The 19221-nt window shown below is 38.4% G+C and overlaps 1 pseudogene; it reads left to right on the forward strand.

Moving 5' to 3' along the window:
* Positions 1-11767: 11767 nt before the first annotated feature.
* Positions 11768-13109, forward strand: LOC140498416 (transmembrane protein 199 pseudogene; annotated as a pseudogene).
* The last annotated feature ends 6112 nt before the right edge of the window (positions 13110-19221 follow it).

Consider the following 19221-nt stretch of genomic DNA (forward strand, 5'->3'; position numbering starts at 1 on the left):
TTTGAGATTTGGCTGATAATCTACTTCGTATATCCTAAAGCATAATAGAACTGAAGAAAAAAAGAGAAGGAAGCAAGTAATCAACTGAATGGAGGAGCTTTTATAAATGGAGAAGTTTGTTAAAAAAAAAAATGTTAAGTCAAGTTAACAAGTACTTATTAAGTGCCTACTATGCACCAAACATGATGTACCATACACTAGGACCACAAAAAAAGGCAAAAGCTTTCCCTGCCCTTAAGGAACTCATAGTCTGTGGGGGAGATAACACAAAACAACTATGTACAAACAAGATTTTTGGCTCATATCTAAGTTTTCCTAACATGGAGGGAGCGGGGAGAGGGACCCGCGCAGGAGAGAGATAGAAAAATCACTCAGTATACAATATGAGTCAGGTATGGGACCTGTATTTTAATCCTACACACACAAAAATGATAAAAATTAAAAATTCAGTGTGCCTATTGACAGAATGACTTGAAGCTTAAAACAGCTCATAATTACTGTTAAAATTTACTAAAAAGGCTTATGTGTAAATTTCATCAGAATGCAAAATACTTTGCAAAACTATGTTATCTTACACAAAGTTCATATCTTCTGGAAAGCCAGGTCAGAGTCTTGATTTCTTCCTCCTGTGAGTGGTTATCTTCTTCTGTAGAAAAACTCCACTTTCCACCCATCTGCTCAAAGGATCTCTAGACTTCTTGAACTTATAAGGTTGCCTCCAAACCTGGACAGATCTACTTCAGAGTTAATTCTCTGTCACCTAAGCAGCAAACACGAAGAGGTAAACACAGCCTGGGTGAGATGGGGGAGAGGGGAAGACACAGGTACAAGATTAACTTTATCTTCCTACCCTAGCTAGCACATAAAAGTGGTTGCCATAAAGCCAGAGTGTGAAAGAGTCAGCTCATCCCCCACCCTCACTAGAAGTCTTAGAATTGCATGATTCTACCTAGAGGGTCAAAGAAAAAGGAGTCCGTTAGAAGCTGTCTCTTCTTTTAATTGATGCAGTGCCATGTCCCCTTGCCATTGTCACAGGGATAAGGGACTACTCAGAGTTTTGTATGTCATGACAAAGCATCAAGTTCTTTCAGTGCTGGGCTATCACATGAAAGGAGTCAGGTACATAGTCTGTCATTCCCCAGAATGGAAATGGGAGTTAATGAGCTGTGGTTTTGAATCAATGATAAACTCAAAGGTTCTATAAACTCAGATATGAAAGTGGGGTTCTGCATATGTTGAGGTTCAAAAGTATAAATATGTGGCTTACTAGCTAAATAACATATTAAAAAGAGGAAATTTAAGAAGGTTTTGGAGAGCTAACCTACCATGACTGATATCATGGACAACTGTGCTCCACCACCAGGAACCCCTCAATGTCAATGCTACTGTAAGAGACAGAATGTTGAGTTAGTCAGACAAAGGCTCTGAACCAGGATGGCAAATTTTGTGAATTTGAGACTTAATGTTTTGGGGACATAAAAATTGTAAATATTTACATATCTAACCTATATACAGAAAGAAACAAACAGAAAAAGAAAGAGATTAAAAGAGACAAAGAAAGAAAGCAAGAGATAGAGCATAAAATGCTAGGAGCACAAGGACAGAGCAAAACTTGGGAATAGATTTTAAAAATCCAAAAGCAGCTAAAATTAATTGTGAAAGTAGCAGCTGTGCCCTATAGAAATCCAGCATTCTCTTCCCACCAAAGTGCATGAAAGGGTCCAAAATACATGCCCATATCTGGGTGGTACATGCCTCACTGTAAAGTTAGTGTGCAGTAGGTACATCAGTGAAGAATTTTTCTTCAGTTCTCTGCAAACAGCAAGTACTCAGTGAATGATTGTCTGATTACTGAATCTCTTTAATGGGCCATGCTGTATAAACAAGACAGCGATGATTTCAATTCTCTCCAAACTGTTTGTTCAGTTTCACATAGATACAGACAAAATTATAACTGTCTTGAAAAAGAAAAAAAAAACAAACTACCTGACAGGCAACTAAAGCCTCATATCACCTCAGAGAAAGTCTGATGTAATTCTAAATTCCTTCCAAGAAAAACAAAGGCACTTAGCAAGGGTCACAAGAGAAGTAGGCACCTAGAGAGGAAGTGTTTGGAGGAGATGACACCTAGATTGTTCAGTTTCCTTCACCTTGACCTGTTTTAATCTGACTCCCAACTTCCAGTGAATGTCCAGATCGGGTAATAGATTAAGAACTATAAGGAACCTGAGAAGCCACCTCATTCAACCTCATCGTTTTAAAGATAAGAAAAATGAGATCCATAAAGATTAAATGACTTGCCCAACGTCATCTAAGTAGTATGCAGGAGAGCAGATAAAGTGGTGGATTTTGAGTCAGGATGACCTGAAGGAAGTCCTGCTTCTAACACCTACTATCTACATAACCCTGGGCAAGTAGTTTAACCTCTTGGAGTTCTAGAAATCTAGGAAATCCTCAAAGCAGTTTATTGAAGAGAAGGTGCCAATCTGCACTGATAGAGGGATTTTCTCCATCTGGGAGCTCCCTATACCTGTAAAATAAGGTGTATGGGGTGTTCAGGGAGGACTAGTAGCTCTGCTGTGAGGGCTGATGAGAGCCCTTTTCAGGGCTGCTCATCCACCTTTGGTGTCTACCTGCTGCCACTCTATTCTCATTTGTGGTTCCATGTCCAGCAGATGAGCTAAACTAGGTTGATGGTAACTGATGGATCTCAAACCCATTGGTGAGTTAGAAGAATGTCTACTCCAAACGCGAAGACTTCCCCCAGAGGAATGGACAGATGAGAATAATTTGTTCCAACAGCCAAGAAGGTGGCTAAAGCAAACACTGCAGAAAGCTTAGAGCTTGGTCAGACATCAAAGATGCCAAGATCATCTACTGCATTCCAGGTCATTGCTAGTGATTCTGATTTTTGTCTTGCCACTGGACTTGGATGACTCTGGAAGATAGGGTGAAGCTATCAACTTTATGCAACTCTACCTCACTCAAATTCAATTCACAGGCAAGTCAAGAGATCACTTTGTGATGTCACTGATCCTCTTTGAAAATGAAAGATAAAGCCCTGTGAAATCACAGTCCCAACCCCTATCCTAATAGTATCTGTCTCTAATAACAATGTAATGATAAAATAATCTATAGGATTATTTTGAGAATCAAATAAGATCATACGTAAAACACTTTGCAAATCCTAAAGTGCTACATAAATATTAACTGTCATGAGTAAATATCTGAATACCAAAATAGGATTTGAACCCAGGCCATCTCCTTTGATTCCAAAGTCAATGCATTTTCCATTGTACTACAGTATCTTTTATGGACTCCCCTTCTTTTCCTTCAAGGCTCAGCTCCGGTGCCACTGCTTCCATGAAGTTTTTTCCTGATTTACTACAGCTAGAAATGATCCCTCCCTCCTGTGTCTCTCAGGGCACTTTATTGGATTCTGTTCTAGGTTCTAAATTATATTCTCACTAGTATTACAGTTATGAACCCTTATCTCCTTGGGAGGACAGAAACAGTGGTGACAATGTTGATCTTTGTATCCTATCACCTAATACTGAGCTTTGTTCATAGTAGGTACATAATAAATACTTGTTGAACTGAAGCAAATCACAGATTATTCAGATTAGGCAAGTAAGTGGGACAGTGGATAGAGCGATGGGCTTCGTATCAAGAAGACCAGAATTCTAATCCTGTCTCAGACACTTAGTAGCTTTCTGACCCACAACAGATCACTTAACTTTGCTTATTTTCTCATCTGTAAAACTAGGGTAAAAATAGGATGTAATTCACAGGGTTGTTGTGAGGATCAAATGTAAAATGTTTTACAAGAGATATGTAGGGATTTTACTATATCACTTAAAGTGATATATAAATGCTAATTATTTTTCATTATTATTATTATTATTTCAAAATATAGAAGCATTTTGAAAGTAGCAGATACACAGAAACTCAGGCTCAAATTAAAGGACAAATGCTGAAGCCAGCTCAGATAGAGAGACATTGTTAAATGTTCAGTATGAGCATTTACCCCGCTGGGAATTGACAAACTCTACAGATTAGGACTTGAACTATTATTTTGCTGATTGTCTTGTCTTAAGACAGTGATAGGGAGATTTTTAATAATTCAATTAAGTTTAAAAGTGTATCTGGCTACATTTTTTCCCCTTCGAGAGCTGATTGTTAAATATTTACCAACAAACTCCTGACATCAGCCCTCTTAGATACAGCAACCTCTTTTCTATGAACATTTTCTACTCAGGAGCAAAGTGCAGAGCAAACTGTATTGTTCTCATATCTTTTTCCCCATCCATTTCCATTTAAGATATAAAATTAATTTTAAAATGCAGCCTTTTGTGTCATTAATGCCTTTGGTAATCTGATGAAGCCTATGGAATCCTTTTCAGAATAATGTTTTTACATGCATGAAATAAAGTATACAGGATTACAAAGTAAAGGAATTATGCCAAGAAACAGTGTCCAAAATTTTTTTTTGATGAGTTCATAGATTCCAGAAGAATCACTCCAATTTAAAAGAACAGAAAGGGAGTTTTTGAAAGGGAAAAGAATTCACAAAAGGGCAAACTGGAGGAAAATATATAGAATGTAGGAGAATCAGTTGATCCTTTGTCTTGGTGAGGAAAGGATTATAACCTGATTAAATACATATGAGATTCAGGTCTTAAGCACCTTTTTTTTGGTCTCTGTCCAAGAGATTGTCCAGATGCCAGAAGCACAGGGCTCCAGGCAATTGCCCCAGTTTGCATTCTCCCTAGGGGTGGCCCTGCATAGTACGTATTGTCCTTCGCATAAGAACATGATAATACCAACTCAGTATAAGTAAGGCATGAGTTTTGAATTGTTTCTTCAAGAGCAGTGATGGGTTCATTTGATTTCCCACATTTCAACAAGATGGCTCCCTGATCTCCATAGCCATTAAACAGACCCAAGCTAACTGACTTCTGGCACTAAGACCAAAGCCAGTGAGTTCATCCAAAATGGTTCAATTCACTGGCTTATCTTGCAGCACATAATACACCACTATATAGCGAATATAGTCAATTCAGAACTCAATAAGAAAAAGAACTGACATTTTTTCAAGCTCTTTAAGGATTATACAGCACTATATATATGTGTGTGTGTGTGTAGATAGATAGATAGATAGATAGATAGATAGATAGATAGATAGATAGATAGATAGATAGATAGATAGATAGATAGAGATAGATATAAATATATATATCTATCTATATATATATATATCACCTTAGTTGAGCTTGGTCAGTCAGTTCACAAATACATATAAAATTGTTTCATAAAGCTCACTTTACACAATGAGAGCTTGAATTTTCCTCATATTGTTTTCATTTTTTTTTTTTTGGTAGAAAAGGCAGATTTCAGAAAAAGGTCACTGAGGCTCACTGATAGTCACCTATCCAAAACAAAGCAAACTTCCTTTCTTAGGAAACACCCTACCACGTCTTTGTTGCCTATAGATGTTAGTATTAGCAGTCTCAGACATAAATATCTCCACACAAAATTCAGTGGTATATAGAAGATAGAAAGAAGGCCCTCCCTTCACCACTCAGCCCTTGGGTTACACATAACAATATCTTCTCGGTTTTTACTGGAATGAAATAATTTTCCATCACCTCAGAAGCTTTCATTTAAAGATATGTTTGTGTACCTCAGCTAATTAGGTCAGAATAGCTAAGGGCATGATAGATGTACTCCCTGGATGATATTAAATAAAATACGGGCACATAGGAGTTTTAAACTCATTGAGCTCAATTGCAGGGTTGACATCCCATTGTCAGTGAAGAGTGACATAGCTAAGCTTGCTTATAGCAAAAAATCCTTCTAGAATAATTAAATAAGCTTGCAGAAAATTGCTGGTTTGGGCAGTATCAAGACTCCAAACCTGACATACTCAGCATGAATCATGCCCTTGGTAACTATTAGTTCAGTCAAGAAATGCTAAACCTACAGTGGGTGCATAGGAAATATTTGTTAATGATGAAGACATGAAATAATAATGATGTAAACCAAATTAGAAAAACAAATCAGTTTCCTTTAAAGTATCTGAGCCCTAGAAAAATTAAGAAGCATGAAAACCAAGTTCATAATAATGAAATACAAGAAAAATGAAACAGGAAATTATGCAAACAAACATTCACAAAATGTACTTGTTAAAAGAGCTTCAAAACTATGGATAAAATAAGGCTAAATTTTTTAAGAAAAATCTTCTGCTTATTCAACTTTTGGACTCTGGCAAATTTTTATTTTGCATCCTGAAGATGTCATATGATTCATGTCTACTCCACAATATGAGGATTTTATTCATACCTGCTGCTCATATTAGCCCAGTAATGTTATCAGTGGTTATAGTAGCAACTGAAGTGGCACCAAACACCATTTGCTATAGTCTTGCATATCTTTATAGTAAGCATAAGAATGTGGTTAGAAGGTAAAGTGAGAACAAGGCAGACTGTCAGAGGTCCAGGAGGTTTTTTGAGATTAGGAAAAGGAGATGCCTATTGACTGAGGAATGGTCATACAAACTGTGGCACATGAACATTATGCTATATTACTATGTTGTAGGAAATGTCAAATATGAATACAGAGAACCATGGAAAGACTTAGAGGAATTAATGCAAAGTGAAGTAAACAAGACCAGGAAAATGGTATACTCAACTACTACTATGGTAATGGGAAGAACTATCACAAAACAACCAAAAATGAATGTGGCAAAACTATAAAGTGTAAGCTTGTCCCCTCAAAAAAATAAATATGAGGAGACACTCCACTCAGACTCCTTTGCAGAGGGGGAGAGTGGGGGTCCACAGTAACAGAATATTGCTTGTAATGTCGGATATCTTCAATGTATCAATCAGCTTTATGGATTTTTTTTTCTCTTCAACTCTTTTTATTTTGTAGAAAAAAATGTTTATAAGGGATGACTCTGGGAGGGAACAGAGGAATAAAGGGGAAATCTAAGTGATGTTAAAATAAAGGATATCAATAAAAATCTATTAAAAGAAAGAAACATGTTGAAAATCAGGAAACTAGAGGCAGAGTAGAGGTTTACTTTCAAAAAAATAAAGGTTGGTAAATAGGGATACTCAAAGACATTGTCATAGAGGAGTTTGTGTGTAGCTGATAAGAATCTATCTCATTATTTTTTCAAGAAAAACCCCCTTTGACCCAGCAATATTGCTTCTAGGACTGTACCCCAAAGAGATTATAAAAATGAGGAAAGGTCCCACATGTACAACAATATTTATATCAGCTCTCTTTGTGGTGGCCAAGAACTGGAAATTGAGGGCATGCCCATCAATTGGGGAATGACTGAACAAGTTGTGGTATGTGAATGTAATGGTACACTATTGTGCTGTAAGAAATGATGAACAGGAGGACTTCAGAGAGTCCTGGAAAGACTTATATGAACTGCGGCTAAGTGAAAGGAGCAGAACCAGGAGAACTTTGCACACAGCAACAACCACAGTGTACAAGGAATTTTTCTGGTAGACTTAGTCCTTCATAGCAATGTCAGGACCTAAAAAAACTCCCAATGGATTTTTGAGGCAAAATGCCTTCCACATCCAGAGAAAGAATTAAGGAACTGGATTGCAGAATGAAGCAGACTATTTTCTCTTGTGTTATGTTTTGGTTTAGTTTGGTTTTTCTCATGGTTTCTTCTATTCATTTTAATTCTTCTATGCAACATGACTAATGTGAAAATGTGTTTAATGAGAATGTATGTGTAGAACCCATATGCAATTGCATGCCATCTTGGAGAGGGAGGGAGGGGAAAGGGAGAGAGAGAAAATTTAAGACTTATGAAAGTACTTGTTGAAAACTGAAAATAAATAAATTATTTTTTTTTAAAAGAAGAAAAAAAAAGACCCAGGTATACTTTGAGTGATTTTCTTATTCTCTTGTCTCATAATCCTAACCCAGGAAACCTGGACAATGTGTTATGGTATCCCATCACCCTATTGAGATCAGCTCCCCTTTTGGAAGCACAAAGCCCACAGTATTATAAAATAACATTTAATTAAAAGCAAGGAAGTAAAACAAAGGAAAGAAGGAAGGAGGGAAGGAAGGAAGGAAGGAAGGAAGGAAGGAAGGAAGGAAGGAAGGAAGGAAGGAAGGAAGGAAGGAAGGAAGGAAGGAAGGAAGGAGAGAGGGAGGAACTTATTTTTATACTGAGTATGTCCTCCATTGGCCAGCAATTACCTAATGACTCCTAGATACTTGAAGAGGTGAGGAGGAAAAGGCCTGGATGGTGTGCATTTGTGTCTCATTTTTATCACCTCTTCTTTCTCCCTTTCCTCCTGATTCTATCAACTTCTCAAACCAGTCTACAGTAAGTTTCTAGAAAATCCTTCAGTCTTTCAATTCCATCTCCCAGATGCAAGAGGAAAGAAAAAATGCATTTTCAGAGTACACTTTTCCTCAGGTTTCCCCCAACTGCCTGTCCTCTTCTGTACCTTCATCTATATCTCTTTATTAGCCCTACGTTTTACAATGAATATTCCTTACAATAAACACACCATTTTCTTGTTATTCAGGTGATCATAGATATAGATTTAGAAGTCCTCTCAGATTTAAGGGAAGGAAAATTATCCCAGCCTTGCTCATTTCTCAAAGTCAAAAGATTTATAATTTTTCCAAGTTATACCAGACACTAGTGTTTATATAAAATACATTTGAATTATTCAAGAATATAGTGCTAGATACAATAATTCCACATATACAGAGTTCAATCATGTCACTTACACAAGAGAGTAAAGTAAATAGCAGTAGGGACCTCTTTAAGGTTTCATTTCACTCACATTGCAGATGGTGCTATCTTTCAATGGAGATGTATGAGGTGTTCAAGGAGGACTAAGAATTATGGTGTGAGGGCTCACTGAGCCCTTTTCATACTTATCATCCACCTTTGCTGTAGACCTGCCACCACCCTCCAAGAAACTGTAGCATGTGCAGTGGTTGCATCCTGGTAAACTATCTTGGCAGATGGGTTAAACCAAATTAAGAGTAACCAATGGACCTCAAACTGTCAATGAATTAGGGAGATGTCTATCCCAAGCATGTGAAGACTTACCCCAGAGGAATGGACAGATCAAGACCATTTGTTCCAAAATCCATGAAGGCTGAGGCAGACACTGTGCAGCATTTAGAGTTCAGTCAGACATCAAAGATGCCAAGATCATCTACTGAATCCTTGGTCGTCCCTAATGATCTTGACTTTTGTCTTGCCACTTGACTTTGATGACTTTGGAAGAGAGAGGGAGGCAGATAATTTTGTGCAACTCTGTCTTACTTAAATCCAGTTCAAGTGCAAGTCAAGACATCACAGTATGATGACACTGGTTCTCTATGAAAACAAAGAATAAGCAACAATCTTTCAATGATCATTTAGACCTTATCCAGCCAACCAGTAACTAACAACAGAAGCCTTCTTGTGATTTGATTGACTATCCAGATTCCAGTTGTATCAATTAGTTCTGTCAGAAGATGCTGAATCTGCGTTCTTCCCACTTAATTCTCTCCCCACTGTTTTTGAACACTCAAGCCAGGTTCTTTGTCACCTTTCAACGCTTCAAGTTAGTGTCTCCTGGTACTCACTGACTCATCTTTCTTATATGAGTTAAAATACTTATGAACTACCTTTTCTGTAAGTTATAAAAATCAAGTCTTTGTGAGTACCAATCTCTGAAACCTTAAAAAGTTAGATGCAAATGAGTTGAAAAATCATAATACTTAAACCAGTCTTCTAGCATCATGTTTCTGAAAACTTTCTCCACATTTAAATTTTATGTTTTTAATTTTGCTGTTCCAGTCAACCATAGCACTGTTCACCTATGAAAGGGGTATCACCTTACATCATTTAAAAGGTGATTTAAGCCTTTTTCTTTATGTAGTGGAGAGATGGCCTTAGAGCTATCCTAGGTTCAAGTCTTGTCTTTGACACAAAGTGGTTGTTTGAATGTGAACAAGTCAATCTCTCAATGCTCTAGAAACTCTCTAAGATTCTAAGTTGCAGAGAAGCTGCCCACCTGCATTGATAGTGGGAGTTTCTCACTACCTGTGCCAATGAAATCACAAATTAGACCTAGTCTATTTATACAAAATTCCTTTTTCTACCCTTTTGAGCAACAACACTGCATATGAAACTTTTTTCCCCACATGATTTTGTGGTTTTATTGATCAAAAATCCTTTATCTACTCATTTAAACTGTCAAACTGTTCACCTATGAAAGAACAATTACCTTACGTTCTTCTCAAGTTAATTTATTTATTCTTTATACAAAAATACCTTTTTTCACTTCTTAAAAAGGCAGTCCCTTTCATCAATATCCAAGGTTCATCTGTGAATTCATTTCCTCTGTGAAGCTTTGTGATTCCCCTAGTTTTTTATGATTCTCTGGGCACAGCTAGGTAGCATGGTGGATAGAGCACTGGGCCTTGCGTCAGGAAAATCTAAGTACAAATTCAACCTCAAATACTTCCAAGCACTGTGACTCTGGGCAAGTCACTTAACCTTTGTCTCAGATTTATCATCTATAAAATGGGTATAATATCACAGCACCTACCTCCCAGGCTTGTTGTGAGGATCAAGTGAGATAAACTGTAAAGCACTTAGCACAGTGCCTGGCACGTAGAAAGGACTATGTAAATATTAGCCATTATTATTGCTGCTATTGCTAATATCATAATTAGTTCTCTCCTTCATCAATTTACTTTGGATTACAATATTGTGCATGTTATATAAACACACACACACTCAGTAGAATGTAAACTCCTTGTGCGCTAGAACTACTTTGTCTCAGATTAGTGCTCTGCACGAAGTAGATACTTAGTAACTTTTAGCTGAAATGAGCTCAGTTGAACTGAATCAAATACAGTAAGCTCTGCACACTCTGTCAATTACTTCTGGCCCCCCCAGAATGCAATATGCTATCCTATGCTATGGACAGGCTGAATGACATTTTCACTCAAATCCCTCTGCATATTCTGCACTATTCATCTGGTCTCTGGATAGCTAATCCAAACAATTATACTTCAGTTCAATTCAAGTAGCATGTATTAAATGCTTTCTATGTGCCAAGCACTGTGCTAGGTGTTGCAGATACAAAGACAAAACATGAAAATGGTCCATGGTCTCAAGGAACTTACAATCTACCAAGGTAAAACACCATATTTACACATGAATAAATATACTCTCTATGCCCCGTGAGTACATACAAAGAAATACCAAGTTTGGGAATTGGTAACTACTGAAAAGATCAGGAAGACCATATTTATAAAAGGTAACAATTCAACCTGAGCTTTGAGTGGAGCTAGTGATTCTAAAAAGCAGAAGTGAGAAAGGAGTGCCATGGAAGAAATCCAGCGTGAAGTCTAGGATCTGGGGTGAAGGGTACGAATGAGAACATCAAGTAGGCCAATGTGGCCAGAACATGGGGTGCATGAGACGAAATGATATGAAATCAGTCTGGCATGGCACTTTGGAGCCGGGTCATAAAGGAGTTTAAATGCCAAACAAAGGAGTTCATATTCTATCCAAGTGATAAAAGGGATCCACTGAAGCGCATATAGCAGAGAAGTGACATGCTCAGACCTGTGCCTTAGGAATATCACTTTAACAGCTTCTGGAAGGTAAGAGTGAGAGGCAGAGATACAGACGGACAGACACAGAGGGAGATTTTAAAAGGAAAGCAGTTAAGAAATTATTGTGGCACCTGACGCCTCCCGACCCAACATGGCGTGCTCCGTGCGCGCCGGGAGCGGCTGCGACGGGCCCTGAGCACCGGCGGGGAGCTGGAGGCGGAGCGCCTGGCCCGGGAGCTGCGGGCGCGGCTGGAGGCGGCTCTGAGAAGGAAGAAGGCTGCCGAGGGCGAGGGCGAGGATGAAGACCCCCGGCCCCTGGTGCCCTTCAGCCTGCTCCGAGAGCTGCACGAACACCTCCGGGAGCAGGGCTCCCCTCCCTTCCTTCACGAGCTCCTGGAAGGCAGTGAGATCCATCTCCCAGAGGTGGTGAGACCCCCCAGGAATCCAGAGGTGGTGAGACCCCCCAGGAATCCAGAGCTGGTCGCCCGCCTGGAGCGGATCAAAGTGCAGCTGGCCAATGAGGAGTACAATCGGATCACCAGAAATGTTTCTTGCCAGGCCCCAAGGCGCAATGGGATGCTAGCTGACTTTGGTTGCCAAGTGAGGTCAGTGAAGGCAGTGGTCATCTCCATGTTTAACTTCATCGTCACTGTGGCAGCAGCTTTTACCTGCACCTACCTTGGAAGCCAGTACATCTTCTCGGAAATGGCTGCGAGGGTGCTGGCAGCAGTAATCGTGGCCTCTATGGTGGGTCTGGCTGAGCTCTACGTCATGGTTCGGGCCATGGAAGGAGAACTTGGAGAACTTTAATGCTTGGTACCCCACTTGGGTACCAAAGATGTTCCATGAATCCTGGGATGGGGGGCTTTGCTCTGTCTTTTCTTCCACACAGCTGCCAGCCTACTTCAGAACCTTGGTCCTTCACATCACTCAGCAGACACTCCTCTGCATGTGGCCTTGGGTTAAGGTCCAAGGAGGAGGACTGGGGCTGCTACCACACCCACTGCCTCATCCCTGCCCATGCCCCTCAAACCCAGCCACCTGCATTGAACATCACAGGACTGAGGTCACTGCCCACTCCAAGCTGGTGCCCATTTGGACTCAAAGAGGAACAGTAGAGAATACTGAGGCAGGAAAAACCTACCCGTGCAGCCTCTAGCCAGACCCTGCAAAGGAATTTTATCTATTTCAGTTTCTGCCTGTTTACCTTAAGATTTCTTTTTGCTCTTCCTGGCATCCATCTTGGTGATTTTGTGTATGTTTCCCTCCCTTCGGAGTCTTTGAGGCTTCCTGCATTCAAAGCTCCAGGTCCTCTGATACAAGAATGGAGAGGAAGGGGTAGTAAAACCTGTATGTCTATTTTTAACCACATAAGTCATTCCTCTGACTCCAAAGAACATACAGTCACTTCTGCTATGATGCTTGTTTTGAAAATTGTGAATCTGTTCCAGTGTGATTGATATATTTGGGAACAATTTGAGCATGACTCAGATTTTGTGTTTGCTTACTTACCGTTTCATCTGACAGAAAACTACACCTGTTCATGATAACTCATAAGCATCCACCGTTCCAACACCCAGTTCCACAAGCAAACTCCTGGTCTTTTTCAAGGTGAAGTGCCCTATGTCTTATGGTGCAGTGGGAGCTAAGAGCTGCCAAGGGCTGATCTGTGTACTTCTTCCCCCGCCTTCCTTTCTGGCCAGCACCCATCCCTAGCCTAGGAGTTGCTATCCACTGAAACCACCCTCCCCCCCAAAGCAGCTGGACTCTGGCAACCTGGGCCCTGTGGGAACTGGGACTCCGGTAGAGCATCAGCTGAGGCTTCAGGGGCCATGGCTATTTTTTTGTACTGTTTATGTATTTCTTGACCATTTAATATGTATAGAACTGCTACCATTTTTGTTAGGTTCCTATCTTTTTTAAATGTGTCCCTGGTGACATTATCGACTGTTGTCCTAACCCCGTTCTCCCACAAACTTTGTTTTTTATTGCAAGATTTTTGCATTGCACTGTGGTTTTTAGGGACACATGTCAAAGACAACAGCTTCAGGTTTTACATATGTGTGTCTAATGTAGCCTATGGGGTGGCTTACTGTGTCAGAAAAGGTATAAGTGTACATACACAGGCAGACTTTGTGTATATAAAGGGTGTTTCTGTATATATAGATATACAATATGCATAAAGTTGTTTAAAGAATTCATTTTCATATCCTGTTACCCAAAAAGGCTCCTGACTATAAGAAGGTAGTTAAATTATTCTGCGGCCCACAGAGTTGAGCTCCAGGAAGGAATTTCTGGCCCTTAAGTGCTGTTTTCCAATAGTATTTATATAACTATTAAAGTTTAAATGTTTAAGTAAAAAAAAAAATGCCAAAAAAAAAAAAAGAAATTATTGTGATAGTCCAGACAAGAGGAGATAGGCCCTGAACTAGATATAGAGGGTCATTTTGGCAAAAGGAAAGAAAAAAATGTAATGGGGAGGTAGATTTGATGTGACTGTGCAACTTACTGAATATAAGTGGTGACCCAGAGTAAAATGTTCATAAGGACTCCAACCTGGGTGACTGAAAGGATCATGACACTCAGCAAATAAAGGGAAATTTAGGAAGGCATGCAAGTTTTAGAGGAAAGAAAATTTTTCCGTTTTAAATAAACTGAATTGGAGATGGCTAGGGGACATTCAGGGGCAGCTACATGGCACAGTGTATAGAGTACCAAGCCTGGAGGCAGGAAGTTTCATCTTCCTGAGTTCAAATCCAGCCTCAGACATTTATTAGCTGTGTGACTCAGGGCAAGTCACTTAACCCTGTTTGCCTCAATTTCCTCATCTGTAAAATGAAATAGTATCTAGTATCTTTGCTAAGAAAACCCCAAATGGGGTCACAAAGAGTTAGACATGATTGAAACAGCTGAACAACAAGGGGATATTCAGGTGGAAAGGTCTAGCCAGCAGTTATTTGCTGATGGAGGACTAGAACGCAGGACAGAAATGAGCTTAGACATAGAACTTTTGGAGTCATATGAATAAAAATGATAATTGAACCTTTGGGAGCTGGTGAAGTCACCAAGAGAAAATGCAGAGATTTTACTTGATGCCTCTTTGATTTTTCCATCTCTATTATTTATGGAGCAAAATCTGTCTGCAAACACATCTGCCAGCAGCCTAAATTCTGGGCTCATAGATACCAGAGTGCTATTCAAGCTGTCTGTTGACTCTTGATTTATAGGTGTCATACATGATCTCTCTCCTTGAGACTTCCCAGTGCTAATGGAGCAGGCAGAAAGTTAGCTATCTGAATTTGGCTCCTATCATCTGCCAAGGCAGTTTTCTATAGATGGAGATAATCTTGAAGTTTGTATGGATTTCCTTGGATCCTCCATGAACACCATATGTAGTATACCGCCATATGTCCATCTCTTCTGCTATGTAGAATACTGAAAGTTGTTACATTTCTATCTGATAACTCTAAGTGTCCTTCTTCCCTTGCTTTTCTCATTTCACAAATCATGATTTTACGTAATTCACTACATGAACCTGGCATCTCAGTTATTAAATCGACAATTTCTCTTTTTTTTTCAACTAACTCAAGCTCTGTTCCAATCATATGAATTACAAATAACACCTAAAGGCTCTGCTGAGTTCAGAGTTCCTCCAAGGAATTTCAGTGATATGTCCTCAGTTCACTCCCAGATTCCAACTTTAATTTGGTCAGCTTACTTCAAAAACTCAAGGAAAATTTATAACATTTACAGCAGAGAAAAATCTTCATAGTATTTGAAAAGAGCATCTTGATTTTTAAAATGGTCTCCACATAAAAACTGTTTCAAATGGTATTAGAGTGTGAAACTGGGGGAATATTTACATATTAACAAGAGAAAAGGGGATGACCTCATCACTGCATAAGCATCTTTCAATATAAGAATGCATGGTTCAGAAAGTACTTGCTTCTGTGGGTCATTGATATAGATATTCCAGTGATCCAACTAAATCGTACTATATCGTGCTGTGTTAATCTCATCCTAATCCTTACACAAATCCTCAGCCTCAGAAAAATCATGTAAAAAATCAACCAAATATTTCATTCCTGGCATAATGCCTCTTCTAGAAGAGGTATGAATGATCTGAGAGAAAAAAGGAAAGAGAACACACAGATAAGAGAGAGGGAGGTGCCCCCTACCAATGGAGCACCAATGTGGCAGCCTCAGCAATGAGAACGTCTCCTACTCCTACTCAAACTCAGGCCTTCAAGCAACCTGTAAAAGCAAAAGCTAAAGGGGCAAGTGGCAAGATCTGAAATTGTTCTTTTTATCATGGGCACTCTCTTGGCTGGCTGGAGCACTAAAAAAAACCCAAAACAAATGGAATAGCACTAGAAATCCCTTATCTTCTTCTCTACCTTACTTCAACTGTGTGTAACAATCATCTGTTTCTAGGAAAGTCCTTTTATTTGCATCTAATTAATCCAATCTTAAACTTAAAATCTTAATCTTAAATCTAATCATAAATACCTGTGCTTTGCATTTCCTTATGTGCCTTTGTTAGCAGAATGAGACCTCTGAAAAGTTCAGGGAGTCACATAGGAGAGAAAGCTTTTCCTAGCACAGGGCCAGGATCCCAATTCCTTGGACTTTTCATTCTTTAACTGGGAGCATGATCACAAGCTATTCATATGTTTCATTATTATACTTTCAAGAATTACTGCTAACTTGGGGTTTTATAATCTTCTCCATCAGACCATGAGCCCATCTTTAGTGACATACAATGTTACGCTACGGTCATAGTTTTAAGGACCTTGGAAATCACCCAGTCCAAGAACAATGGCTTTGTCCTGGTGGGAGGTACTGGCAGTAGTGCTGAGTATTTCACAGGGAACTTCGGGTGAGAGGAACTCTGACTCTAAAAAACAGTCTCAGTACCATTGCTAGGCCTATACCCAGAAGAATCCTATCTGTACAAAAATATTTATAGCAGGTTTTTGTGGTAGCAACAGCTGGAAACAAAAGAGATGCCCATCAAGTACAGACTGGCTGAATAAATTGTGATCTCTAAATGTGATGGAATACTATTGTGCTATAAAAAATTAGGAAATAGATAATTTCAAAGAGAAGTGGGCCAAATGCAGAGTGAAGTCAGCAGAATCAGAAAAATAATTTCTACTCTAACACTAATATTCTAAAGATCAATAACCTTGAGGACTTTTATAAACTTAGAAAAAAATGAAATAAACAGAACCAAGAAAACAATTTATATAATGGCAGTGTGAAGATAAACAACTTTGAAAGCTTTAAGAACTATGCTCAATACAATGAACATCGAAGTTTACACAAGACTAATAAAATATTCTGTCTACCTCTCAATAGAGTTAATAGACTTAGGGTGGAAGATGAGACTTTTTTGTATGCAGACAATGAGAAAATTTGTTTTGCTTGACTTTGCACATTTATTACATGGAATTTGTTTTTCTCTTTTTCTTTTCTCTTTTTTCTTAATGGGCGAGGGGACAAAGAGAAAATCAGTTTCTGCTCATTTTAAAAAATAAATTAAAAATAGATTGAGACTGAGGTGGGGTGCAACAAATGCTGTATGCACTTTCAGATGAGATTGCTGTACTATTAGTTTTATTGAACTGTTTTACTTTGTTATAAGAGAATTCTCATTAAATTGGAATAATGTAGAAATGTTTGTAATGTAAAACATAGCATGTCAATAAAACTTTTAAAGGAAAATAAGATGGATAATATGTAAACAAGAATCAGAAGCTATATGTGTTCTAGATTTGGCAAAAAGGAGAGAAGCTCAGAGATTATATTCAGGAAATGCTTTTAAATATAGGGTTCACATAGTAATCAAAAATTCATATTTATGTAAGTCTTATAAAAAATTTTAAATGTGCTTTTTATGATATTAACTACTTTCAAATATATATTTAGATGAGCTTACAGAGAAACTAGATTTACTTACATCAGGTCATCTCTCATTTCTTTTCACTGGAACATAGTCTGATTTTTTTCTCTAATGAATTTGAAGAAACTCTTTAAACATGTTCTAAACTCATCCAAGAATTTTGTATATAGTCCAGTTCAATGAAGGGGGAAAAGTTATACATGATTCAATAGAAATTTTACTTTTTAAAAGTAATATTGAACTCAAAGATTCCAGTGGATACGTGGTCTCATCAATACCAACTGTAACCCACCCATGACTGCTCATATCATTCAGTTCTCATGCATGTGCTTCATAAAATCATCACAATGTTCTCCAATGTTCTGGGTGCAATCATCAAGTTCTCTTGACATGACGTACACCAATGGTGCATGAAGGATATTCATTGGTTATTCCTCCCTCTCACGACATCATCAGGACATCTTTTTTTTTCTGATTTTACATTTCTCTGTTGACTTCCTTTACGTGATCTCTCCTGTGTAATTAGTTTCTTATTTATAATGTGTCAAAGCCTGTTTACACTGATCATGCACCTCTCTTTTGCCCTTTGGGTAATCCTCAGTTTAAAACCCTTGGAGACTGTAATATCCCATGGCTTGGGGCCATATAACATCACTAAGAGAATATTAGAATTAAAAGACAAGCCTTTGTTTTGCAGAAATACTTTGTTTCACGCTGAAAATATGTGAATTCACAAAGACAGCTGAGCATGCTCTTCTCTTCAATTTTGGGTCCAGCTCATTCTCGATTTCCAGTCAGTCTGAGGAATACGTACTGAAAGATAAACTCTATACGTTAATTATATGTCCATGTTAACTGCATAAGAGAGTATATAGTAAGTGTGAATCTTCCATTTGGCTTTTCTTGTATAGATACTTAAATCAAAGCTGTTTATTTTAGGTCTAATTTAGGATGTTGTGCAATGATTCTAGGCTTGGCAAAATATTATCCTCAAGCAGAAGTATCTGGAGAACTTCGCCATCTATGAGGAATCCTTCTTCAACTCAGAGCAGGACCTCCTCTGCAGCAATGACAAATACAAAAACCTTTTGTTTTTGATTGAATTTGATTGTATTTGATTGAAATATTCCTGTCTTAGGCTTTACAAGATAATAATAGAGGATTATTTATGTTACATCTTTTCAATAAACCTTCCTTGAGTGTGATATATGCAGGGAAGAAACACTGTTGGGAAGTGTTTTACTCTGCCCAAGCAAATTAATTTTATAATCAACAAACTTTTTATTCTCAGCATTTTGAGTCAATTCTATGAAAATAAAGATAAGGAATATTAGAGTTATCCCTTCCACATCATGGGGGTTAGGGGCACAGTGTCCTAGAAACCTGGAAAATCTGTGTAAAATTTTTTTGATCCTCCCCTCATACCAGAGAAGAAGTCTGATTTTTTTTCTCTTATGGCATATTTACATTACCTTATTGTAAAATTTGGGTTAAGTATTTGGTCATAGTCTCTGCATCATCTACTGGCCTTCACTGTCGTCTGCGGCTTCCACAAAACTCCCCCCAAAATTACCATTTAATTTCTTATGTCAATCCTCCATATATCACACAACAATGGGGAAAGTCACAATGTGGAGGAATAATTGTACTTGCAAAGTCTGATAATCCTTCTAGTAACCTCATCAAGGATGTTCTCAATG

Source organism: Notamacropus eugenii, chromosome 4 (genome assembly GCF_028372415.1).
Source record: "Notamacropus eugenii isolate mMacEug1 chromosome 4, mMacEug1.pri_v2, whole genome shotgun sequence".
NCBI classification, from domain to species: Eukaryota; Metazoa; Chordata; class Mammalia; order Diprotodontia; family Macropodidae; genus Notamacropus; species Notamacropus eugenii.